Source organism: Xenopus laevis, chromosome 9_10L, assembly GCF_017654675.1.
Source record: "Xenopus laevis strain J_2021 chromosome 9_10L, Xenopus_laevis_v10.1, whole genome shotgun sequence".
NCBI classification, from domain to species: Eukaryota; Metazoa; Chordata; class Amphibia; order Anura; family Pipidae; genus Xenopus; species Xenopus laevis.
In genome coordinates, this window is record NC_054387.1 from 60,393,759 (window position 1) to 60,421,233 (window position 27,475).

The following is a 27,475-nucleotide window of genomic DNA, read 5'->3' on the forward strand; positions in this document are numbered from 1 at the left end:
CTTCAGCTTCAATGAAATACCACCCTTTCAGTCTTGTTTAACCAAAAAGCCAGTAAAACTGCTAAATAAACTCAGGATACCTTGTAAGTGCCGCCAGGCATCCGACATGATAAATCAGCCCTTGTTCCTCGCTCTCTCTCAATAACAGTCCCAGTTCCAATCCTACACTGGCCTCTCTTATCTTGCCAATGATCTCGTCTGAGCTTGGGAATGCGAAAATTGTATGTGACGTAATACCTGTCCATCATGAGGTGCCTTAGCCCCCCTACCTGACCAGAGGGGCCAGCAGTCTGTGTACTGTGAATAACCAAAGGATAACAAGCACAGGCACGTGCATTCCAGCCAACTAAGGGAACAGAACCTTGAAGTACCAGCATATTTGCTTAGGCAGTTAAATGTTTGCCTTTAATCTGTAGTTCTGTAGCAGCTGTTGAACTACAACACTCAGAAGCTGTATATGAACAAGAGCTGCAGAAGAGCTTATCGAATGTAAGAAAGAAGGAGAGCCAACAGGGGATGGCTATAAACTTAAAAGAAATGCTGAGAAAACCACAGACAATAATTCAACTCAAATGCAACATTCTAATTCCTTCCTGCCACTGACACGTTATATCCCTTCCATAAAGGCAGAGAAACACAGTGTTAATCACACTTACAAGCAAGAGAGATAAATGGCAGAAATGGATCAACATCTATCTCTAAATTCAGCAAGAAGAGGATGGATATTAAACTTGCAATTGATAAGGGGTTATATTAGGCAAATGCTACACGGGCTCAATACTTCAGTGGTTCAATCTTGCAATGCTGGGTCCTAAGTTTAGTTCTAGAGTGGTATTGTTTGTAATAAATCTGTACGCTCTAAGTCCAAGTACTCAGTTTATCTCCCACACCCCCACAAACACTGTATAAAGGGTGATGAAAACCTCTCTTTCCCTCTGGCAAACAAAAGGAACATATGTTTATATTTAGAGTTCAATAGTTTTGTTTACTCTGCCAACTGACCTTTCTTATATCTTCTAGTGTTATGTCATAAGCATCCTCTGATGGCAGCGGTATAAATGCTAAACAGGCTTGTAGTTTATTCTGAATGCATCCTCACATGTATCTTATGAGCCAGGTACTTGTTTTGCTACAGTTTATCTAGGGCAGGGGTGTCCAAACTGCGGCCCGAGGGCCACATGCGGCCCAGGATGCATATGAATGCGGCCCAGTTTGAAATGCTTGGAAATAGGATGAGGGGGGACTCTGCCCATTGCCCAGTTAGTAATAATAATATAATAATAAGTCTATTTAATATCCAGGTGTCCCATATTCCAGTGTATAGTTCCATCTGGTTATCCAACTGGCATTGTAGTTCTTTTCTGTGTATTTCCTTTACTTTTACAAATCAAACGTGTTTGTGTATTTCACGTGTGGCCCCAGACAATTTTTATTTTTCCAATGTGGCCCGGCGAGCCAAAAGTTTGGACACCCCTGATCTAGGGGCAAATATATTAAGAAAGTGTAAACAGAGTTCAGTAAAGAGGAACTCCACAGCTCTCTCTTCACTTGTGTAGGAATTTTAGGGAAACTCTATTTTTGTCCATTTTGTAGATATGTCAAATGGAATGCATGCCATAATGTAAGACAGGACTGATGTATTTTAGCCAGATAGAAAGTAGAGACAATTATATGAGTACTGGGATACATGTACCCCTATTCAAGAAGGGTTACCATCCGTAATCATGGAGCCCCCATACTACTTAGTTAGTAAGGCCCACATCACAAGCGACCCCAATTATTTGCCATGCCAAAAAGTAGCATACAGGGCCCTAAAGACAAATTAATGTCACTGAATGCATCATTGCTCCCCTGATCTAGCCAGAGCACCCCCTCATTATGCCAAAATCCTGCCCATAATCTAGTTTACCTTTCCTCCACAAGCCCCATCCCAGAGACAACCCACAATTCTCACCTTAGCATCTCAAGACAACCCCCAACACAGGGCCCCTGACTGGAGTACCCACTGATGGCAACCCTGTATGTGAGCACATAACGTTCATAGTTCACAGAAAAACATATGTTTCTCCATGACAATAAATTAAAAATATATTTGTGCACTTATTTTTTACAACTCCTCCCAGAATTCTCAGCAACCTTTAATAAAGCTGGAAGTCTGCAGAATAGACTAAGGAAACAGCTCCAAACAGAAAAGTAGAATCCCGCAGATCTGTCATACCAGTCCGACAGCTCATTTGAGGGATAAATCCCAATGTCTTCCAGTTCTAGCAATATGGCCAAATTTAAAGGGGGATGTCAGCCATTGGACGGATCATTACAGCGGCGCAAAAACCACCAGCACCGCAGATTTGTCCTTATGCGACTTTTTAAGAGCGTAAGTAATAATGCCACATTCTTGGCTACTGTTGGAAAGCAAGCTTTTGAGTGGTAACCAAGCAGGCGCTCATGGATCTCCCATGTTCCATAGAAGCTGAAGGAGACAAGCAGCTATTGTGCCTGGGTTTAACAGATCAGCCTGTGGCACCGCGCTCAATGCCAGCTCTGCAGATGACGGGTTACAAGAAATGATTTCAAGATGGAACAGAGACTTTGGTGGTCAGAGCTCCATTAAAGACTCAAGCTTGGCAATCTCTCCGGGACAAAGTGCTTCTATTTATTGAATTATGTAAACTGAGATTATTATCCTGCAAGGAATTATAAAAATAGTTCCTTCTGCTCTCCAACTTTAGCACAAACAACCAAGCTGCTGTGCGGAGAGGTGGGGGTTCTGGATCTTAAGAAAGAAGAACTGAAATAATGGGGATTGGGCTGTGACTTCATTGGTGCCCCGAAATCCTGATAAGGCCTAATGGTACATAGAAGTTAAATCCATCAGGAAGGCTGGGGTAGGGGAATATTAATGCAAGTCAATGGGATTGGCTTTTTAACAGCAACTAAATAGGCTATGGTTTAGATATCCCTAGTGGATTTACTAAAAATTTCCACCAATTGTTATACTAAACATCACCCTTTTGCCCCCAAAGAGGCTACTATGACTCTGGAGGCCCAGCAAAAAAATGCTCACTCTACCCATTCTTAAAACCAGCCCTGTATACAGCTGAAAATTGGAGCATAAATATTTCAAGTGCTCCTGGACACACAATCCAGCATATGATGAAGGAACCCAGGGAACTGTAGTATCTGCAATAGAAATCAATATGACATTTCCCATATATATTGTGTGTTATTTCCTCTTTAGTCCACAGTAATATGGACGTTTTGTTATCCTTATAACATTTTTATTGTAAACGTTCCTTTGATCCCCAATGATCCACCCATAACTCCCATAATGCTGCATGTTTCTCCGTTCCTGTCCTCACGTAGCCCAAACACATTCCTGCCTGAGCGCATTTGGGTTCCTCGCTGGGGCAGACACTCAGCCTAATTTACCTGCGTTTAGACACAGACGTCCTTACAAGGCTGAATGGGTAATTGAGGGCAGATGGGACCTGAACTCTCCTTACCTGAGTTGTTACATAGTTTCTATGGCTGGTGTCGCTTTAATATACAGCAAATATAGGTGGAGCCCAAGGATGTGGCATTTTCATTCGAATACAAATTCCCTGAGGCTCATGGATTCATTCTCTGCAGTCCTTTCATCGAAAAAACATTCACGTTTGTGAGCAAGCCAAGCCAAGCTCAAGGCATCAGCAACGTAAGAGCCAAAGCAATTTGCCTTCTCGCAGACCCTTACAGAGCTGATGGTGTGTCCTCACAGGTTCTCCCTTTGGGAAGTTGTATGTTGGACAGCAGTGTTCCTACACTTTATATCAGAACTGTTCAGCTGTGACTGAACTACTATTCCCATCATCCACATTACAGACGCACGCCTGAATATTTATAATGAGAATGGAATATCTGCAAATTTTTCCCTTTTATTCTTATTTTTTCCTTTTAATTCATTGTGATACAAAATGTTCCCACTAGCAAATTATGTTAACTATCCCCAGATGTTACCCAAGTTACAGCCACCCCCTCCGCTTCCTTACATTCCCGTACCTCCCTGCCTGCAGAGGCCTGGGTCAGGGAGCAGAGGAATGGCTCAGACACAGCCATGCACTCTATAAAGAGGAGTCAGATGCTTATGGAGTTCTGTGCAGGCCACATTCATAAAGTGTGAGTCAGAGTACCCCAAAGGCACCCTCACTGCACCAAGGGATAAAAGCTAAAGATTTATGTCCCTTGGGTTGGACAAAAGGATAGGTATCTATCCATCTTCTGGCTGTCCCTGGACTGAAACTACAATCCTCTAGCATGCACCATAATACATAACTGAGTGCAGTAAAATACAAGTAGATTCACATACTTTATTTGGTGGGCCAGTAGGGGCAACTGTTCTGGGACCAGCACAACATGGTGGTCCCACAGGAACAGTGGGGTATTGATGGTATAGCAAGGATATGGTATGATAAAGACAGGGTAGGGCAACCATGGCCAAGGAAAATCACAAGAATTTCATAGAGTGTTTGGCACATCTGTTATTTTCACAGTGATGCCTGTTCATGCCCATGCCATATACCCACATTAGACAAACCAGACCACATGCATCAACATATGATAACATAGGCAGTGATCCCCAACCAACATGTTGCTCACCATCCCCTTGGCTGTTGCTCGCAGTGGCCTCAAAGCATTTGCTTATATTTGAATTCTTGGCTTGCAGGCAAGCTCTGGTTGCATAAAAACAGGTGTACTGCCAAACAGAGCCTCATTCAGACTGCCAGTGCATATAGGGGTTCCCCTGGAACTTTTTTCATGCTTGCGTTGCTCCCCAACTCTATATACAATTGAGTGTGGCTCACAGGTAAAAAAAAATGTTGGGGATCCCTGCTAAAGGAGAGGTTGGTGCCGGTATGCAACCTGTTTATCCAACAATAGAATTCCTCAGCTGAGGAATGACAGACTACAGATCCAGACAAGGGGTAAAAAATAAGCAGTAAAATCCCCCTGCTTAATGTGCACAGATAGTGAAGTGAATAGGATCAGAGGGTACATTGGAAATGGCACAAGAATAGTTATTATAGCAGGATAAATACCAGTACAGGTATCCATCACACCACTGTGTATCATGCTCTCCCCATCTGGCACCATGCACTAAAACTAATTGTACTGAGTGTGTAAATCAGGTTGCACAAACTCACACTGATACATGGGGGACTACATTTCCCAGCATTAATCAAGGGACCCCATGAGTATCAGGAAATGATTCCAGAATATGTTAAATATTATTACATGTGGTTTAGAGTACAACTTCCCCTTTAAAACTGTCACAAGAACAATGTGAAATATACAAACATCCACCAAAACTTTATTTGGATTGGGTAATAAAGATCTATAAATAGAATTCTACTGAATCCCAAGCAATGACCAACCATAATATCCCTTCCACCCCCCAAATTACATTGAGATCTCCATCCTCCCTCTGGGCCAAATACTCTATGTTAATACAATTTGCCTACATCTGAACCAAAAGCAGTTCCCCAATGTTTACGTTTGATGGAGCCTTTAATCCTTTGTGTTTCTACATTTAATGCCATTACAAACAGTTCCAGTTACATTTAGTGGTATCATTAGTACAAAACTGGATACATTCTGCTACAATATAAGGGAAACAAACCAGCAATAGCAATCTAATCTGTGATTAAGAGGAAGAAAAAGGCAGAACCCAAATGTCATTAGTGGAACTGTGAGTTAAAGAAAGAAAGAAACACAATGTGCAGTATTAATGGAGATAAACAAACAAAAACACATTACTATAGTACTGTATCTCTAGCCCTATGGCCCTGAGGCCAAAACTACCCATGCGAGGCCATATACTCCAGTCCAGTTCTTGCATGCTAGAAGATCTCCTTATGTGTTTTATGTATCAGCAGCTTATTGGCCCATGCAAGGAGGTCTCGTGACCAATCATCTGACCCTTGAGGCAACAATTTGATCCTAATAGGGGCCTGTGCAGACCCTTCAGAAATCTACCATATAGATATCTGGTCCAGGTAACGGTCATGAGACCCCCTTGCAATGGCCAATAAGGAGATCCAGTAAGATGGTAACTCGGTCTGCATGGGTCAGCACTGCAGCTTATATGAGGCTGTGTATGGCCACAGTACATGGGTGGTCACGGACAGGGCCACCATCGGAAATCATGGGGCCTCGTATGACAACATTTTCTGGGCCCCCAAGCCCCACCCAAGATCCCACCCACACAGTAAAACAGTAAAAGTTACACAGACAAAAAAAATGGTGGACAGGGCACCCCCTTCAAGTTATAAAAAGCCACTGATGGCCAGGGTCCTGACAACAAGTTATAAAAAAACATTGATCACAGGCTCCCCCCACAAGTTAACAATGTTAAAAAACATTGGTGGCCAGTGGCTTATTGGAACTTATCTTAAAGTTTGGAAGTTGGTCTTTCTCATTCTCCTCTTCTTTGGCTCCCTTGCGGAAACTTTGGCTCCTTTCACTTCCTTTCTGTGGCTTTGACTCCCTTTGTTTCCTTTTGTTGGTTTCGGTTCCCTCATTGCAAGTAACTTCAGTTCCAGTTCCCTTTGATCCCTTTAGTCGACTTCAGCTCCCTCGTATCGGCTTTGGCTCCCTTAGCTTCTTTTTGTCTGCTCCCTTGTTGCACTTTGACTCCCTTCACTTCCTTTCGGTGGATTATGCTGCTTCTTTGTTGATTTAAGGGGTGCCCGGCTAATCTGGGAAGTGCAGCACAGCTGGGACCTCCTTAAAACTTGAAAGCCACAGGGTCTAAGATGACTGTCTCCCCTATGCCCCCTTGATGGCAGCCCTGAGTGTAGATCTCATAAAACTTGCAAGGTATTGTGGGAAATAGAGTCTTGACTGGAGAAGATGTGATTACTAAAATAATGTTTCCATGGTACTAGCATTCAGAACAAATAGTGAATTGAATTGGTAGAGACAGTGGCGTAACCAGGTGTTATTGGGCCCCAAAGGAAAATTTAATTTAGGGTCCCAAAACTAGGTAATTTGTAAATTAACATATTCTACCATGATATATTGAAATTGCTCAAAAATTACCTCCTAGGCCCTCTACACTCCTGGGCCCCCTCTGCTTCCTGTAGAGTTGGGTAGAGTTGGATACTCTATCCAATAGCAATTTCATTTACAAATCACTTTAAAAAACATTGACAATATGTCAAAGTTTATTGATGGAATTTCCTTTAGGCAATAACTGGCCTTGTAGAAGTTTGTGCAATAAATACCTGCAGTAGCTAAACTATTAAGTCCAGCCACCATTACCATGTCTGGCTTTTATAGTATGTAAAAGCCAGAATGAGATTTGTAGTTTAACAGGAGGGCTGCCGGTAGAACATTCTTTACTATGGATCCTACAGAGGATTGATTTGTAGTCCAGGAGCACTGCCATACAAATTCTGCTAACACTGCCTGGAGCTCTGCCTTCTCTTATCGTTGGAATGGGTTTCTAGACTGAACTTCTCAAATGTTTAATCATTTGTTTAAGGCTGTTTTCAGTGGCAATGGCTAAACCAACACACAGCAAAAAAGCAAAAGGGGAAGAATGGGAACCACAAATCAGTCTTCTCCATCATCCACCCAGTGACCACAAGGGGACCTGCTTCCCATGCACTTGGGCCACAAAATGAGAGGGAGTCCAGGGGTCACTTATAGACTGTACCAAACATACAAACAGAAACCTACTATCATACATCTGCTCATTGTGACAAAGGAAAGCGCAACTATGCCCCCCTAAAATTAGTACAAAAAGCTTATACATAATAGAAAGCACTGTATGAGGGTATTGCTTATTGTGTGCCCAGAAAATTTCTTCTCTGTATATTTATTTATATATATTAAAGAAATTAGATATTCTGTGAGATCAGTAAAACCTTAGAAAGGATTGTTTTTATTCCAAAGACATTCCAGTGTACAGAGCAACCAAACTTTCTCCTGTCTGCCAATACCACCCCCATAGGATTAAACTGTTCCTTTCTGTTCTTCCCAATCATTCATATAAGTGGCTCTGCGTGTCTGGTCTTGTCTCATATTAACTTCTTTTATTTCCTTGATAGAGCCGTGCATGATGCATTCCCTTTCCAGCAGGGGAGAGGTGCAAAGAGCAGTGGAAGAAGCACTTGGGATTCTGAAGTTGAAAGACAATAAATGGAATCGCTTACATTCTGCATCATGTGGGTGTGTTAACCAACTGGATAGTGAGTGAACACCACGATGTGTGGCACTGGTGGGTGGGAAAAGATCACAGGTTGGTGACAGTCCCTGAGTTGGTCCACTTGTTGGTTGTAAAGACAGCGACCCAACTGGAAAATCCAAGTCGGAAGTACATAAGTACATAAGATGGCAAGAAATTGTAGGAAACAAGTAGAAGTAAAAGCCCTCATTGGAGTAGGGGTAAACTACTTGGTAACAGAATGCACTGACAGATTACTGAGTGTGCAAGTTAGTGGTTAGTGGCTGAGTAGGTAAGTGCACTAGATAGGTACTTATATAGAAAGGAAAGATCTGTCATTTAAGTCAGGAAATATAATTTGCACCCAATTCAAACAGCAGCTGGATTTCTCCAGTAAATGTGAAAATAATTGAACTAATACTGTCCCTTAGCTTCATCCCCATGTGCAGGGCAAATGCACACAGAACAAAAAGCTTAACAGCACTCTGTACCTTGTAAAAAGGAAACATTATGATGCTGAGCAGGACACATGGTTCCATAGGATTCAGTGGGTCCCCAAATCTCCCTGGCCAGTTGAGCCAAATCACCTGCCAGCACCCCTATTTTGTCTTATTCCAATGTTCTCTGCATGTTAGCATCCCCACGTTCAGAAACCCAAGTACCAGGCTATGGCTATGTATACATAGTATACCAGAGGCCACATTGTCTTTCTGGGTTGTAATAAATATTGTTTTAGGAATGATGAACATAAATATCTACTATTATAACCTATAGCAGACCTATGTAAACATGAGAGGAAGGAACTCCGGGAATGTGGTAGAAATAGGGTTGCCATCTGGCCGGTATTTTACCAGCCTGGCTGGTAAAAATGATGTTTGATCCTAATGTTATAAATAGGGAAAAAAGATAAATATATAGGAAGGCCAGTATTTTTTTTCCAGAAAAAGGTGGCAACCCTAGGTAGAGAAGAAAGAAATAGAGCGAAGGGAGAGAAGTGAGGAGGAAGGTGGGGATTTAGAGAAGATAAATGGAGAGCAAAAGAAGGAGGACAATAATAGGGATAATATTGTAACAGAAGATGGAAGGTGAATGAAGCAGGGAGGGTGGTTGGTGGGGCCCCTGTCGTCCCATTCTATTACAACTTGCTCAATATATTTAACTTCACCTCTTGTCCTGAACTCTTGGTGCCTACAAAGTAGCAGCATGGGCACCAGCTCTCATGAGCAGATGGAAGCCCTCACATCTGGCCTGTAACATTCAGGGGGGAAGCCTTGAAAGAAAGTCTTGTCATGCACCATTAGCAGATGTTCTGTATGTTCCGGAATGTGTCATTCCCACTAACTAGGGAGGCTCCCATCAGGATAGGAGGCTGGAAATAACATGTTAAATTGATCTCTTCTTCCCCACAGCCCTGGGAATTTACAAGCATGTGGCTGGTGTACCCCATGTGACTCAGCTGCGCTGTCCCTGTGGACTGCAGTTCCCACACAAGGACTAGATTCCTCCACGGGTCGGGCTAAAGGCACAGAGCAAGCTAACTTGGCACAATGTTCCCGTCCACCCACCGCCTTTGAAAAATGTTTGTTGACAGCGATTAGAAGGACTTTGAAATTGTAGCATTAGCTGCATCCATTACCCTGGTTGTTGACATAAATGGCATTCCAGAGGGTCCAAAGATCATGGAAATGGATGCAGAGACGTTCATGTCACTGAACAATTATTCTTTTTTGGCAAAAGGGTGGAACTGGGTTGTTTATTTTTTCCCTGAATAGGTCCCTTTGTGACTTCAGGTATTTAATAGCCAAGAACGAATGACTTTTGAGCAATTTACCTAATTGTGCTTTGATAGTATCCTGACACGTACTGGAGGCAAAGGCTGAATATTTCAGCATGTTCTACCGGGTCATTAAAGCACCAGGCACATTTATATTCAAATAAATACTACCCACAAAAAATAAAACTTTGTGTTTCCTTCTTAGTAGCAAGAAACATATGTTAAATCTCAAAAAACCTTTAGTCATGTTTGTGATTTCAAAGTCTCCTTCCTTTCCCTAACAAGCCTTTCTTTATAGCTGAGATTCTAGCTATCTGTATGATACTGTCATGAAAATATTAAGTATATATACTTTTTCTAGGCCAAATAAAGTAATTTTACAGGACTAAAGGATAATAATTATTATATAACTTTCCAAAAGTGCTGTTTTTTAGTATTTTTATCACTAGTGAATCACTGTGTGGAGGCAGTACTGACAAGTTACAACAAGCTTAGTATCTTATAAACCAACTGTGCCAAGGAGCTGGCGCTCAGCACCCCAGTCCGTCCTAGGAGCGTTCAAGCCCTCCATATGGTACATATAAATCCGAGTGTGTTTCGCCATCATTTCTCACTCATTATTATGTTCCAAAAAGACAAAAACACTGGCGAGCCCAGCTAAAACAAACAGTCTGAGAAAGGAATTCATAGGAAACACACAACACCTCTTCAACAAGGACATTAATCCTCTGCTTCCACCCACCATAACCAGCTGGTTTCTTGTTACACAAAAAGGTAACACAACCTGTCACTGGGGGGAAACATGAGGACCGACCAAAAGTGTATGCAGGAGAGACAGACAGAAGATTAAGGAAGTCAAAATAGGGGTGACTCTGGGCTCTGCACATTTTGGCGCCCACAGAGGAGCATATGTAATAGGAACATGGGATCATATGTATAGTATGGTAAGATGGTGACAGTAGAACAAGACAGAGACAGGAGGGTAATACAGAGAAAGTAGAGCAAGATGGAGGAAGTAGGACAAAATGGAGACAGTGGGGCAAGATTGAGAATGTAAGGCAAAATGGAGACAATAGGGCAAGAGGGAGACAATAGGCAGGACAGGACAGGATGGAAACAGTAGGACAAGATTTAGTAGGGAAAGATACGGACAGTAGGAAAGTGCTGACAGTAGGGCAAGATAGAGACAGTAGGACAGAATGGAGACAGTAGGACAAGGTGGAGACAGCAAAGCAAGATAGAGACAGTAGGGCAAGATGGAGACAGTAGAACAAGATGCAGACAGTAGGGCAAGATGGTGACAGGACAGGTTGGAGACAGTAGGGTAAAATGGAGACCGAAGGGCAGGCTGGGGACAGTAGGACAAGATGCAGAGAGTAGGGCAAGATGGAGACAGTAGGACAAGATGGAGACAGTAGGGAAAGATGGAGACCATAGGACAAGATTCAGACAGTAGGGCAAGATGGAAACAACATGGAGACAGTATGGCAAGATGGTGAATGTAGAGAAATATGAATTGATGGCATCAAGAGCAAGAAAAGAAAGAAGGAATAAGTAAGGAAAAGATGGAAACTGTAGATGGTCACATTAGAACAAGATGGAGACAGAAGGGCAACATTGACAACATCGTGACAAAATGTAGACAGTAGGACAAGATGGAAGCAGTAAGTAGTGACTAATTAAAGCCAAATACAGACAGCTGGGGAGATATAAGGGCAAGATGGGAAAATATAGAGAGAAGTAGACAAGACTGTGATAGTAGGGCAGGTTTGAGTATTTCCCTAAACACAAGAATGGCCTTAAGCACTAGTCCACTGTCTGTGTAAGTGTATCTGTGAGAGTTGTTGGATATATTAAAATTCTGTTTCCCATCAGATCTCTCCCTTGACGTGCAGAGATAGCAGAACAATTCACATGAGATGATATTCTGTCATTGATCACTGCACCAGTTTACTCAATTAAGTTCCAGAAACAAGAAGTAATTCAATAAAAGAATTTCCTGAAGCTAGATACAAACAGGCCTTTCCATCACTTGGAATAAGGGCAGCAACAGGTCAAAGTCAACCAATATCAAACCTACAGCAGGCTGGCAGCTGGAGTTTGCTGGGAGTTGTAGTTATTAACAACTAGAAGTATCATGTGAGGCAGACGAGAAATGTATTCCATGAGTTGGCAAGATTTATATTATATAGGAAGATTGTTCCAAGAACCAACAGCCACCTCAGATATTGGTTTTCAGAGAGGAGAGGAGCAAGATGGAAACAGTAAGGAAATATGGAGATAGTATGGCAGTTGAGTAAGATGGAGGCATTAGTGCAAAATGGAGACAATAAGGAAAGATGGCAAGATAGCAACAGTAGGACAAGATAGAGTAGTAAAAATAGTAACAGGACACGATGAAGAAAGTAGGAGAAGATTACATTAGGAAAAATTAAGACAATAATGCTAGGTGACAACAGTAGGTCTAGAAAGGAACAAGACAAAACAAAATAGTAGGGCAGGATGGAGCCAAGAAGATAGGATGGCAAGAGTATGGCAAGAAAGAGAAAGTAGAGTAAGACAGAGAAAGTAGGATAAGTTGGAGACAATAATACATGATGGAAAAAGTAGGGCACGACGGAAACAGAGGATAAGATGGTGATAGTAAAATTTTAAATCAATGTTGCTAAACTTGCATTTGTTCAGTGATAGAGTAAGTACTCCAAGCACACATTGACAGTTGAAAGCTGTATTTCAACAAAAGGCTGCAATCACCTATAACAACCAATTGGCATGTCCCACTTAATGTTACCCTAGTTAAAAGATGTACTATTGGTTGCCATGAGTTACTGCACCTGGGCAAACGTAGTGCTTTTATTACAAATGGGGGGCTTGCGTGGACATTCCAACCTTAGAACATAGGGTCTTCCCACAATGCAAGGTACAGATCAATTAACAAAGAATCATGCACGTTTCTCTGCGTTTTAGGAGATTAAGGAAGGCATTTCTCCAAATAATGTAACAATGTTTACAAACACAGCATTGGATTATTCACTGTGATTGCAGTAGAAGCCGGCGTGCGTGCCGCTCTCTGACAGCAGATGGGTGACATGCAGAGGGGAATGCATCTGGCCATTCTTCTTTTTTATTTTACTCCATTCCAGATTGGTAACATGTTCTAAATTATTTCCCAACCATCCCAGCCTGTGTAACAATAACAGTGACTTCCTGCCGCGATTATCGCTCATTTTCCAAAGCGCACACACCCCCTGCTGCTCCCTCACACTCCCCAGATGAACAGCGGCTAACAGCATACCCAGATGTTCCTCCATGTTCCCAGCTTCCAGGGAAAAACACAGGAGCCTCTCCGTGCTCTCTCTGTGTACAAGCATTGAGTGCCTTGACTGTCCCAGCATGCTTTGTTCACTCTATGCGATGTGATCAAGCACACATGTCAAGATACTTGTGAATTCATATGGGCATTGGCATATGCATATCTCCCAACATTTTGGAAATAGAAAGAGGGACAAAAAGATTTGGCACAAGGCAAATTTTTTGACCACAATTATGTTGTGGTCACACCCCCTAATTACCATATTAATTTCAAAAATGTGGCAGGTTATGAAGGTTTTTACGCATTTCTGTGGTTTGTATGTGTTATTACAGTTTTGATAATAAAGGTGAATTGCCGTTTAAGCTGCAAGTCACATTTTCCCAAAGATACTTGTTTATCTTAAATTGTTACAATTGTTTCTTTGCTTAACTTAAATTATTACAAAAAGTATCCACGTGCACCTGCACGTATTCTGGGTTCTCTGCCAAAAGCCTATTAAGTTTTAGTAACTTTGTATCTTTTTCTGGCTGTTCAGTGCAGGAGATCAAAGAGAAAGTCGGGACATTTCAGTAACAATCCAGGACTGCGGGTTGAGCTGTCAAAATCAGATTTGGAAGGTATGGCATATGGGTTCTCGTGGAGTTGGCCAATTCTATTGGGCCAAAGATTTTAGATGGTGGCCCTGCCTACAAGACATTACTAGGGAGCATAATAAGGTCTCTCCATGAGTAGGAACAATGCTGCACTCACTGTGACCAAAGTCAGAATGTGAAACATTTTCACTTTCTTAAAGGAGACATTTTCTGTAAAAAATAAGACCAGTGCATTATTCTAATTTACATAATAAAGAAGAATTGTGCTTAATAAAAGTAGTGTTTCAGGCTGATTTATTGAATACTTATGCAAAAACAATAATAATCATTCCCTTTTCTTCCTGCTCCCTGAATTCCCAGGCCGTGCAGGGGCCTGCACTGCACTGTAGGACAGGAACCAATCAGCAGCTTGCAGGACCTGATAGGGAACTGAAGTATGTCTGTCATGTATGTATGACAGGGACTGTTAGGACACGCCCACCCCTCATTTGAAACACAGACAGGCAGGGCCGCTCCTGCCATGAGTTAAGGTGAGCACCTTGTTACAAGGGACAGCAAAAAGCGCTTCCTGTAAATTTTAGTGCAAAAAGTAACTCCAGTGCAAAAAGTGCTGTAGCGCTCATTGCATTAGGGATGCAGCCCCTCTAGACCTGCTCAGATGCTAAACTTTTAAGCATGGAGTGGGGCGACATCGGGGTTGCTGCCTCAGGTGGAAGCAGCCCACGGATTGCCCCTGCAGACAGGGACCAGAGAACATCTATAGGGAGCTCCAATAAAGGGGTTATTTTTAAAGATAATAATTCTTAGCACCATGTAAAAGAAACACCATATATTACTTATAATTGCCTACAAAATTTGTGTTTTTTCATTTATCCTATATGTCTCCTTTAACACATGACAAATTTATAGGTCAGATGGGTGGTTCTCCCAGCAGGCAGAGCAATTGCTCCCAGAGAGAATGACAGAGAGCAATAGAAAAAAAAAGACTTTTATTGTACTAGATCCCAAAACAAATAAAACAATCAGAATCCACTATTTTGGATTCGGCCGAACTCCCAAATCCTTTGCGAAAGATTCGTCCAAATACCGAACCAAATCCTAATTTGCATATGCATTTTTGGTCTTTCAGTTGTTTCTCCTGAGCCTGATGATTAATGGAAGCTGCTTGGAGAAGGAACCTAACTAAATGGGAGCCCTGAATTAAACCTTAGTGATCATCACTACACCACAAGGGTTCCATACCTTTACTTTCCCTTACACTTGAACAAGTAGGTACAGAGACATAATACAGTGAGCGTTTTCACCTGACCAATCAGACAGGTAAACCAAGAGAGAGCGGGATAGGAGAGGGGTGTGCGTTCCAAGTCCTATTTAGTCATGCATGAGTCTAAAAATAAAATAGTAAGTGGCATGCAGGAATTTGAGAGAAGATAAAAAGCAATGTGTCTCGTCTAGCCTGCCTGTAAACTTGTGCTGTGCATACTGATAATTTACCCCTTCTATAAATAATATAATGAATAAAGTACCCCCTCTTGTAAAATATAATTAAAAAGATAAAAGGATATTAGAAGTCACTGAGGGGTTCTGTGACCTTATAAAGGCACAAGGCTACAGCCTGGGTTATACAGGGAATTTGGAGTATAACTCATATATCATAAGGGATAATGTACCCCCTACTGTAAATAAGGATATTGGAAGTCAGTGGTTCTGTGACCAAATAAAGGCACAAGGCTGCAGGCGGAGATATACAGGAAACTCTGAGTATCACTATCATTATAAGGGATAATGTACCCTCTACAGTAAATTATAAGGATATACTGTTAGACAGTGCTGTCCAACTTTTGTGGTACAAAGGGCCAACATTTTTCTGGCCTACGTGGTAGAGTGCCGATAATGGAGGCCAGTGTTGACCACTCCCTGCTTTTAAACCACACCCACTTTAAACCACACCCATGTCACCACAAGACCATGTCCACATTATTTGTGGTAGCACACCAAAAAACCAAATGGTTGGTGCTCACTGCAGGAATATCACTTATCACTGAGGGCAGACTGTTAAGGTTGGGGTTGTTTTCTCTGGAAAAAAGACGCTTGCCAGGGGACATGATTACACTTTACAAGTACATTAGAGGACATTATAGATAAATAGCAGGGGACCTTTTTACGAAAAAGAGGATCACCGTACCAGAGGCCACCCCCATACCTCCCAACTATCCCCATTTTAGAGGGACAGTCTCTCTTTTGACAGCTCAACTGGAAAGTCCCCATTTTTCTCTGCACTGAACAGCCAGAAAAAGAAACAAAGTTTCTAACTTAATTGGCTTTTGGCAGAGAGCCCAGAACAGCCACAGCAGCAGATAACTTTTGTTACAATTTTAAAATAAGCAAATAAGTATTGTAACAATGGTGATAACAGGTCCCTTGGGAAAAGTTAGAATCACAGCTTAAAGGGCAATTCACCTTCATTAGCAAAACTGTAATAACTGAAAAAAAACACAGAAATATGTTCATACTTTCATAACCTGCCAAATAACCTGCCAAATTTTGTAAAATGAACATGGTAATTAGGGGGTGTGGCCACAAAAATGGGAGTGGTCAAAAATCCACTGCGGCAACTTTTTGTTGCTATTTTTATTTGCAAAATGTTGGGAGGTATGCACCACTTTAGACTAGAAGAAAAGAACTTTCATTTGAAGCAACGTAGGGGGTTCTTCACAGTCAGGACAGTGAGGTTGTGGAATGCACTGCCGGGTGATGTTGTGATGCTGATTCAGTTAATGCCTTTAAGAATGGCTTGGATGATTTCTTGGATAGAAATAATATCAAAGGCTATTGTGATACTAAACTTTATAGTTAGTATAGGTATGGGTATATAAAATTTATGTGAAGATATGGAGGGGTGTGTGTATGGATGCTGGGTTTTCATTTGGAGGGGTTGAACTTGATGGTCTTTATTCATCCCGATTTAACTATGTAACTATATGTGAAAAAAGTTGTCATATTAAGACATACCCTTAAATCCATATGTCTCCTTCTCCACTGTGAAAAACAGAGCTCCCCAAAAGCACATGATTAAACACCTTAGGGGCCCCTAACAACAATTTTCAAATGCTAACAAACCCCCAGAATAAATACCAGGCTTATGTTCCACAGGCAGAGTATGACGCACACAGGGAGCATGGGCAGGCAGAGCATGGCACATACAGGCAGAGTAGGAGAGGCAAAAATGGCACACACAGTGAGCATAAGGAAGGCAGAATAGAGCAGAAGACAGGGAAACCACTCAGGACCACTCTAAAATGTATTACATACAGTGACACAGTGCTGGTGCCCCTTCAGCAGTTTGTATGAGTGTGAACAAGTGAAAAATGTGGGCAGTTTCAGTTTGGGTCTCAGAGCTGTACATAGGGGTGTGAACAATAGAGGTGTTACAAGTGTAAACAATGCAGGGGGGATTATATGTGTGAACAATACAGGGGATTACAGTCTGAATTTAATCTTTAAACAATACAGGGGCCAGTTAATCTCTGTAGTGATACCTTTAAAAGTTTACACTTGGTAAGCAGACACAGCAAGCAGACTTTCATGTGGGGGGCCACACAATGGGGGGGGGGGTGTGCCAGTTGGACAACCCTGCTGTAAGAAGTCATTGAGGGGTTCTGTGACCATATAAAGGCACAAGGTGGCAGGCTGAGTTATAGAGGCAACTCTGAGTATCTCTTTCCCCACGCCCAAGAACAGAGTTCTGTATGGACTAAGCTCCCACAGACTGCAACCTGCATGCATCATAATACACAAATGGTCCCACTGTTTGTTTCTACTTGGCTGATTTAGGAACCTGTTTCTTGCCTTAAGCTTTATGATAATTTCACACATCTAAATGACTTTTTCCAAACCAATTGGCTAATTTATAGTTGGCATCTCTGTGGTGCCAACAGATATCCCGGCACATTGACTTTCTCACGAGATGCAGAGCCAAAAGGAATTTCATCAGTAATTTAGATGAAGATGATTAGGAGCAGAACAATTATTTCTTCCAGTTCTTTCCCCTTTAAAAAACAATTATTTGTTAATTGATGTTTATAGTAAGGTTTTCTGTTATCAGGGTGTTGTCACCTGATTGCCATTGAAAGAGATATACAACCCACTTATGAGTCACTCAAGCAAAATTTTATATGTTAGTTGGGTCATTAGTGCAAATACTAAATTGATTTTATGTGGTTAATTTTAAAAAAGGGCACAGAACTGCTTTATCCTCTCCCTTCAAAATTCTGAAATGCTCTGTACAAACAAGTATATGTCACTCGCTTGGATGCTGCTTCCTACCCACTGCCAGAAACACCTATGAAATGCCATGTAATGCTGCCTTTAGTGGTGATAAGGCTGTTAATAATAGATCATACCTGCTATCCCACAGTCAAAGTCCCTTTCCAGGGACTATTATCCCACTGCTACTATAGGCACCATCTCTCCCTACTATACCTGCTATCCCACAGCCACAGTCCCTTCCCAGAGACTATTATCCACTGTTACTATAGGCACCATCTCTCCCTACTATACCTGCTATCCCACAGCCACAGTCCCTTCCCAGAGACTATTATCCACTGTTACTATAGGCACCATCTCTCCCTACTATACCTGCTATCCACAGTCACAGTCCCTTCCCAGAGACTATTATCCCACTGTTACTATAGGCACCATCTCTCCCTACTATACCTGCTATCCGACAGTCACAGTCCCTTCTCAGAGGCTATTATCCCACTGTTACTATAGGCACCATCTCTCCCTACTATACCTGCTATCCCACAGTCACAGTCCCTTCCCAGAGACTATTATCCCACTGCTACTATAGACACCATCTCTCCCTACTATACCTGTTATCCCACAGCCACAGTCCCTTCCCAGAGGCTATTATCCCACTGCTACTATAGGCACCATCACTACCTACTATAGCTGCTATCACACAGTCCATTCCCAGAGACTATTCTCCCCACTGCTACTATAGGCACCGCCACCATCTCTCCCTATTATACCTGCTATATTGCTAATGGGTCTATCCATACCTCCCAACTGTCCCATATCGGAGGGACAGTCCCTCTTTTGACAGCTCAACCTGCAGTCCCTCGTTTGTACTGGAAAGTCCCTATTTTCTTTGCACTGAACAGCCAGAAAAAGAAAGCTTCTCACTTAACTGGCTTTTAGCAGAGAGCACAGAACAGCTAACAGGTGAAAATAAGTTTAGATTAGGAGAAATATTTTCAAACTTTCATAACCTGCCAAATTTTGTAAAATTAACAAGGTAATTAGGGGGTGTGGCCACAGAAAGGGGCATGGTCAAACAATTTCACTGTTCTACATGCGAAAAAAAATGTTGTCCCTCTTTTTACTTCCAAAATGTTGGGAGGTATGGTCTATCCAAAATTTAGGAGAATGCAGCTCTAAGCAGCCAACATAATTGATCCGTTGTCCATACAGCACTATAACTTTGGGTAATGAAGGTGTATAAATTTGCTGGTTAAACCATGTTTAGTATCAGACAGGAAAAAACATTCAGTTCCAAAAGTAGATACAGGATAAACCACACCCCCATTAAATGGTGCCTAATCCTACAGACTTTTTGGGGACACCGGTAAAGTGCAATTTTATGCCTTGTTAGAAGCACCTCAAAGAAGAGGAGAATAATAAGGGTTATTTAAAGTACATGGTCAGAATCTGAAACTGGAGGGGTGGAAGCCATATAAAATTAGCAAGCCCATTGACAGCTAATTCTGTGCTAAGCAGCCCAGCAATGCAGAAACCATATGGCCAAACCACAGAAGCTATATAAATATGAATATTTCCTCTCTCAATGCTTTCTGCTTAATTACAGAAACTTACTGAATTGGTCTTATGGCTCCAACAATGCTCATGGACCGCGTCCTTTACTCTGCACCATTTCCATCCCACAAACAGAAAGCGGAGTATTTGCGTTCTAAACCTTAGAAACTTGTGCTTTTATAATTACATTTTACAGTAAATTATTTAATGATGAGAGCAAACTTTGACCCCCCCCCCCCATGTTGCTGAACTAGAACTCCCATCTTATATCTGACAGTGGGATTCTGATGTTATTTAATAACACTTGGAAGTGGTTTTGATGTCAGAATAAATATATAAAAGTACCAACCAGAAAGGACATTTTTATGAATATGTTTTTGGTTACTAGGGTGGTTAACCTTAGCAACCACATTGTTGTGTGAATGCCAAATGGAGCCAGGCATAGAAGAAAAGGAATCACTAATAAGCAATGGGTACATTACCTAGATTATGAAGACAATTTGTAGATAGTAAACTTCCCCTTTACATGTCCTGTTCTGACTGAGGATAAGGCACAGAAATCGCACCTTTAATCATCAGGACTTGGGTTTACAGTGCACAAGATTTCACATTCAGAATTTTCTATGATATGAATAACAGCTTTCTGTGCAAGGAATTGCTTTAGGCTAACAGAAGTCTACCCTTTCTGCCATCAGATGCAACACAAACACACACACAGATTCCTCACCTTGTTAAAGTGCCAGTGGCTCCTGTGCAAATCCAATGCTTATCAGTCAAGGCACCAGTTGCTAATCTGTCACTCCCCGTAAGTCTCCCATCTCACTTTGACAGAGGAGGGGAGTGAAAGCCGAGTGCCAAGAAGGGACACAAAACGCCAATCTGAGAATTTCTGAACTTATTGTACATTTAAAAAAAAAAGAACGAAAAGCATAAAAATAAAAAGGTAAAAATTCCGGAGAGAGGTGAGTGCAAGCCTGCGTGCGTATTCCTGTGTGCAACTAAGCGTGGGGCTTACAGGCAAACAGTGTGCATGGAAAAGCTCGCAGGGCTAAGTGGAAGGAGGGGGGATTGTTTTATTCCACCCTATCCATTTTTTTCTCATGCGCTGTTCACTCCAAGCAAAACACATACACACCCAACCAGTACTCCCGGCTGGCAGCTCTCCGTAGCCTTAAAAAGCATGGAATCCAGCAGCCATGGGGAAGGAGAAAAACAAAAAAAAAATAGGGATACAGGACAGAAGTGCAAGGCGGAGTGCAAGCAGCCTGGGGAGAGAGGAAGGGACTGAGTCCTGTGCTTAGACCAGGTGGGAGGGAATATACAGCTGGGAGAGGTGGAGGGAGGGAGAGGAAGACCAAGGAATTCCTTGTCCATTTCTCTCCCTCCACATGTTCTGAAATATAACTATACATGCAGCTGCCTTAACCCCTCACTGGCAGCCCTGTGCCTCGACTCCGTGTGACATGGATGTAGCAAAGCCTCATGTGCTCTGGATTCCCTGCAGCTAAGGAGCTAAACATAAGGGGCCAGGGCCACTTAACAGATGATAAGTTATATTCTACTGATGTGACTCCGGGTTCAAGGGTTCAGTTTCAAAACACTAGTCTTAGCTGGTGACATTGGACACTTAAAGGGAAACTTAACTTTTAGCATGATGCTAATAGTATTTTTCTAAAACAACGTGCTTGGGGAAGGGTTTGTTTTTTTCTTTTTATTTTGTCTCTTGAATTATTTGACTTCTTTTGCTCTGCAGATTTATACTTTGAATTTGAACCATTATCTAAGGGCAAGATGGTGACTGTACAGAAACAGTCAGGTAAGATGGCAACTGTAAGACAAGATCGAGAGAGACGAGCTGGCCATAGATGTAAAGATCTTTAAAAGCTTATCCTGAAACGATCGTTTTAATGTACGATTTGTCCATCAACTAAAAAGACAATTTCAAGCGATGTTGTCTAGTTGAAGCCAGGAAAACTGAGGGTAGCTGCCTGCTTGGCCCTGCAAACAATTGGACAATAGATAGATTTCACTGTGACCAATGAAAATATTTGAACCTGGCTGATGGATGAAAAATTGTTAGATGCACGATCGTTCGATTCCCACAAACCTCACGATAATTTGACGGATTAGTTGGATTGCACTAAAATCGGTCATTCACCAAAGAAAAATCTTTGCGTCTATGGGGACCTTAAGAATGATGGAAACAGTAGGGCAAGTAAGAGAAAGTAGGACATGAAGAAGACATATGGACATTATAGGGAACATAAGGCAAGTTGGAGGCCATAAAACAAGACAAAATGACAATCTGGAGACATGAGGGCAAATTGAAGACAGCAGGGCAAGAAGACAGAAGGACAAGATGGAGAGCAACATGAAGACAGTAGGCAAGATGAAGAGCAAGACAAAGATAGTAGGCAAGATGAAGACCATAGGGGCAGATCGAGATAGCAGAGCAAAGATAGGTACATTTGGGCAAAATGGAGACAGTAGAGTAAAAAGACAACAGTGGAACAAGATGGGCAAAATGAGAGTAAGGCAAGATACTGAAAATAAGGCAAGATGCTGAGAGTAAGGCAAGATGGAGATATCAAAACAAGAAGCAGAAATCAGGCCAATATGGCAACAGAAACACTTTATCAGTGTTTTCCAACTTATGCATTGTTCACCCACAGCTGCAGGTTGTGCATCTAGGAATGTTTCATTGTAAGTAATATTATTATTTTGGCACAAGAAAAGTGACTTTTTCTTCATCCATGCTAAAAATCAGGGGGCTCATATTCATCTCAACTACAACCACTCAACCCCTGCAAAGCACCTGTGCGACTTTATCTACAAATTCCATGCTCTGGGGAGAGGGAAAAAATTAATCCTGACAGCGTTCCATCCCCCAGGTAAACCAAACTCCCGGAGAATGGGGCGGGATCACTGAGAACTGGCAGGAGTTTGAATAAAAGCTGTTTGCATTCCCACTGCTACAGGCCTGACTGGCAAGTGTTATTGTCACTCAGCAAACAGCAACATGCTCAAGTAACTCCAGACGTTCTCCGGGCTGATACACATAAGACATCATAAATGTCTTACTTGGCCTTTAACCCTCCAAGTGGCACAGGGGTGAGCAATGCTTTATTTGAGAGTTCTTCACTTGTATGAACAAGCCTGACAGCTCAGCCACATGGACGACAGCAATAAAAACTCAATATAACCTCAGGAGGTATAATTTGTCTCTGGGGGTGTCACCCATCTCAACAAATCAGGAATTTGCTCTGATCAGTCTGAATTAAAGCAGGACATTTCTCTTAATCTGAATCCTGCAATTTTGGGTACATTTCTCTTTTTCCCCATAGTTTTTCACATGCTTTGCTATATAAGGATTTCTACATCAAACATACAGATACATACAAATAATGAACCAGACAGGAGGTATGTCCCACCCTGTGCACTGGAGCTTACAATCTAAGATGTATTTTTAAAAAGACATCAATACAGTTTTGTGGTGCCATAGGAATAAACATATTTAAATCCATTTTATCTGGCTCAATTAATGTTGCAAATATGAATGATACAGTACATAGTGATTCAGTTGTATTAATTATTGCAGTTATACATTAAGGTGGAAGTTTTCTAACAAACATGCTTGGTTAGCTCATAAAGCAGAGGTACAACCCATGCAGTTCTGGAGTGGTAAAATACACACACACTGAATCAGGGCATGTAGCCATCAAAGGAGTGGATCATTATATATATATATATATATATATATATATATATATATATATATATATATATATATATATATATATATATATATATATATGGGCAGCATTACCCTGGGGCCCTACAAAGACTAAGGAGAGCCCCTGACAGGTGTTGATCCTCTGCACACGAGCCCCTTCCCTAGCCCTGTACTTGCTGTAAATGGGCCGGGATCCTGGATGGCAGGTGAGAAGGAGGAGGATTAGGCCACAATGTGGACGGGAAGCAATAAACCCTATTTGCACACATTTATTGGGAACTTTAAAATCCAAGCGTCAAAGGTGAATTCTCACTTACTTGACAACATTTTCTGTGCTTGGCTTTGTTTCCCCTACAAATGATTCTCCGATTGCTGTGTACTGAATGGCTTCTAAAACCCTGAGTTGCTGCAAGTCCAAACACCTCATACTTCTAATTTATTGTCCAAATTACCCCACTTTTAGCCCTCTGCACTACAGGGTAACTGTCTGGTTTGGAAATTAGATTGTTAGCTCCACTGGTGCAGGGGCTGATGTGATTAAACAATCTCTCTCAGCTCAGCTCCACATGAATTAAGGATAAATATATTTGTAGAAACAGAGTTATGTATTAGCCATTTGCCATCAAACTCAATGTATTCCAGGCACATTTTCCAGCACAGACGTCACTGCCAGCAGCTGGCTAGCCGAGAATCTGACAGTGCTGATATATACGTTGTTTGAACCAGAAATGCTATTCCTTCCGGGAGAGTTGATTCTGTCTGTAAGATCAGCTACAAGCAGATGCTGGTATCAAGGACAAACACAGTGTAAATGTGGATTCTTATATTATTTAAGTGCTAAACTTTTAAAGACAAGGCACACACAATGTAGCTGGAGGGTATATCTCTGTGAGAGTCCATTTGCCCCTACATGCTCCTGCTTTTGGGTAGCAGTCCTACTACTATGGACCTGGGATGAAAGGACTGGAACAGAGCACTGCCATGAAACAAGCGCAGAAATTTTCCTTCATTCGGCAGCAACCCGCAGGTTACCAGGGGCAGCAAATAGCCACTGCTGGTAACTTTACGATTTGAAATTCCATATTTTAAATAGGAATTTTAGCTCTACTAGTACAGAGAATGCATTTTCATTGCTTTGGTAACCCCAGGGTGGCAGAAGGACCTGAAACGCCACTAAATTGGAATTGCAGGTGTTAAGAGTGCTCCTCTACTGATGGGTGCTGGAAGTTGTCCTTTGATGGTAACTGAATGGTCCACCCAGTTCTACTATCTTGTTCTACCGTCTGTGTCTTGCTCTACCATCTCCATCTTGTCCTACTACCTCTTAAATGCCTACTGTCACTGTTTTCTTGTCTCATCTTACTCTATTGTCTCCTTCTAGTCTTCACCTTGTCCTACTGTCTACATCCTGTCCTACCGTCTCCCTCTTATCCTACCGTCGATGTTGTTTTGATGATATATTATTTTAAAATTAACATAATAAAATCATCCAAATGAGTCTGTAACTGGCAGGGCAGACACATCCTTACCTAATGGTATGACCATTGGGGTGGGTAATTTAAGATATTGGTTTGGGTAACATAACACCTTCAGGCTGATATTCCCAAAGTTAATAAATTGAACAACTAATAAATAGAGCTCCATTCAAATCATTGAAATGTTTAGTAATATAAGAAACAAAACACAAACTCGTAGATTTATATGGCTGCAGACTATGAAAATTGACTCTTCATAAACCTGGAAATTCAGCCAAGTAGCCTACAGATCCTACAAGCAGCAAGACACAGCTCCTTCCCACCTGTACCATGAAAAATGTTGAGAATGAAAGCTGTTACACCACATGCTACACACTCACTCACCCCTGAATATCTGCATTTTTTACCTGTGTGGGAACGGCCATACCACTCATCATTTATTTATCAACAGAACAGCATCATCCACTTTAAAATACTACGTAGCAAAGTTCAGTGGAAGCCTATGATCAATCCTTATGCCGAGGCAAACACAATAGCAACTATGCGTAATTGCAAATATACTGTTGCATGCTGGGCAATCACTGAGCAAACAGCAACAAGTCATTTATCTCTGCAAATCGTCATTCAGCAGCACTCATCACGGTGGCTGCTAGTGGAGCTGCAGGCGTCAATGACGCAGGAGTCCAGTGCAGCCCACAGGTAACTACTGTAGAATAATCATTCCAGCTCATGTTCAAACATACATTTGAATTATAAGTTTTATTTCAGTGTTACACACTCTCTTACCCCCTGCCTTACACCAGTACATAAACCCGTGCCAAGAAGTCCTACCCAATGTTATTGCCTGGCTCCCTCTGTAAAACAACAAATGACTGACATTCGCTGAACTTCAGAATTGCAAGACACGACATGCAGTGTGGAGACCAGAGTCCTTATCTGTGTTGTTCTACGTTTCTGCCACATGAAGTCACTGATTCCATAGTTGGCGCCTTGGCACAGGCTTCCATACACTGGCACAGAGCTGACATTAAACTGGGCAGAGTCCAGCATGGGAGAATAAACCTAGTTTTAAGCCTACAGCCCCGTACTGCTGGTTGAGGCATTGTTATATTTCCTTGATCTTTTCCTCTCTTTTCTCTACACTCCATTCCTTTATGCCCCTTTCTGGCTTTGCCCTTTTTAGTTCGCTGTCCTGTCTTCCACAGGTTCTACCCTTTCTCTTTTATACTCACAAACCTTATACCTCCTATTGTGCCCCTTTTCCTCGCCTATGTCTTTAGATTTTCCTATTATCCTTTACATAGCCAGCACGGGCATGTTACACAGCAGTTGTAATTGCTTCCCCAATTCTCTTCTCACACTCTCAGCCATTATTATGTTCTCCTCTTACCTTTTCTGCCCCTCGTTGCCCTTTTATGTCCATCCCCTTTTCTGTCCCCTTCTCCCACCCCCTTTTGTGCCCTTACTTCGGGCTGCTTTTTGTTCTGCTCTTTAATGTCCTATGTTCTTTGTTGCTTCCTTTTTTGCTATCACCTGGTTGCTTGTTCTACACTTCTGCTTTCAGTGGAAGGAGGCATGGTTTGTAAATTGTAAGACAAGAGTATCTATGGCACAGCAGATGCTAGGAGGAAGGGCTTGCAAAGCTATTTTAGAAGTCATTGTTGACATACAAAGAAAGCAATATGGTAGCTTCCATTTATATATACTGTAAATGTATTTATGGAGAATAGATTTGCTTCTGTACACAACTCAGTCTCACTGTGAGGCATACTTCTCCTTTAAACCAAAGGATTTATCAAGCTGAGAATATTTCAGCATTCGGCACGCAGATTTCAGGGAACTTCACAGAACAAAGAAGGCAGCTGGGAAACATATGTATGTTTGGCAATAAAGTGTTGGTAGGAAAGGAAACATGGCATCGATGACAAGTAGCCCAAACTGGCCAATGATCATACACAGAATTAAAAGAATGAAAGAAAAGCCTCAGCCAATCCCAGAAGCTTTTACTTTTCCATAATGGCTGCTGCTCATCTAAGAGCTGTAGAAATGTCTTCCATGTTTCATGTTATTTTGGGGTTTACATCCCCTTTAATCACAGAGAGGTTTGCCAATGGAGACAGCCATGCAGTGTGGGCATCTAATGCTCAGACAGACATAGCGATTATTACATCACAGAGTAATGACTGCTTTTTAGCCAGGGGGGCCTGGAATTCTCATCTGGTGAGCGCTAGAGTCAGTAACATTGCACACTTATCATTAGGGAGATTACGGGGCGCGTGCTTGTGACGGTAGGTAAACAGCCATGAAGGAATTTGTTTGTTTAACCAGAACAAGTTGCTCTAACGGAGGGAGGCCCTTTCCCTGCGCCATCACCTAAGGCGACAGGTTTTTGCAGGAGGGATAATGTCAGGTTGCTCTGTCATGTATCGACTGGTTTGTCGTTTTATTGGGTTTGCTGCCTGTCGAGCCCGTATTCTGTGCCACAAATGTGCCAGGCTGTCATTATTAGTGGCCAGGGCCAGGGCACAATACATTTTTGCAGATCCTTTTATTTATATAGTGAA

General features: G+C 41.9%; 1 protein-coding gene across 7 annotated transcripts in view; it reads right to left on the reverse strand.

Annotated features, from left to right (window-relative positions):
• tns1.L (tensin 1 L homeolog) overlaps nt 1-27,475 on the reverse strand; it is a 207,882-nt gene that overhangs the window by 86,112 nt on the left and 94,295 nt on the right. Inside the window, exon 1 of one of the 7 annotated variants that reach the window (XM_041577152.1) lies at nt 20,431-20,976. The exons of the other annotated variants lie outside the window; for them this stretch is intronic. The gene's annotated coding sequence lies outside the window, so the exon portion shown is untranslated. Of the gene's footprint in view, nt 1-20,430; nt 20,977-27,475 lie in introns of those variants that run through there. 7 annotated transcript variants of the gene reach the window in all.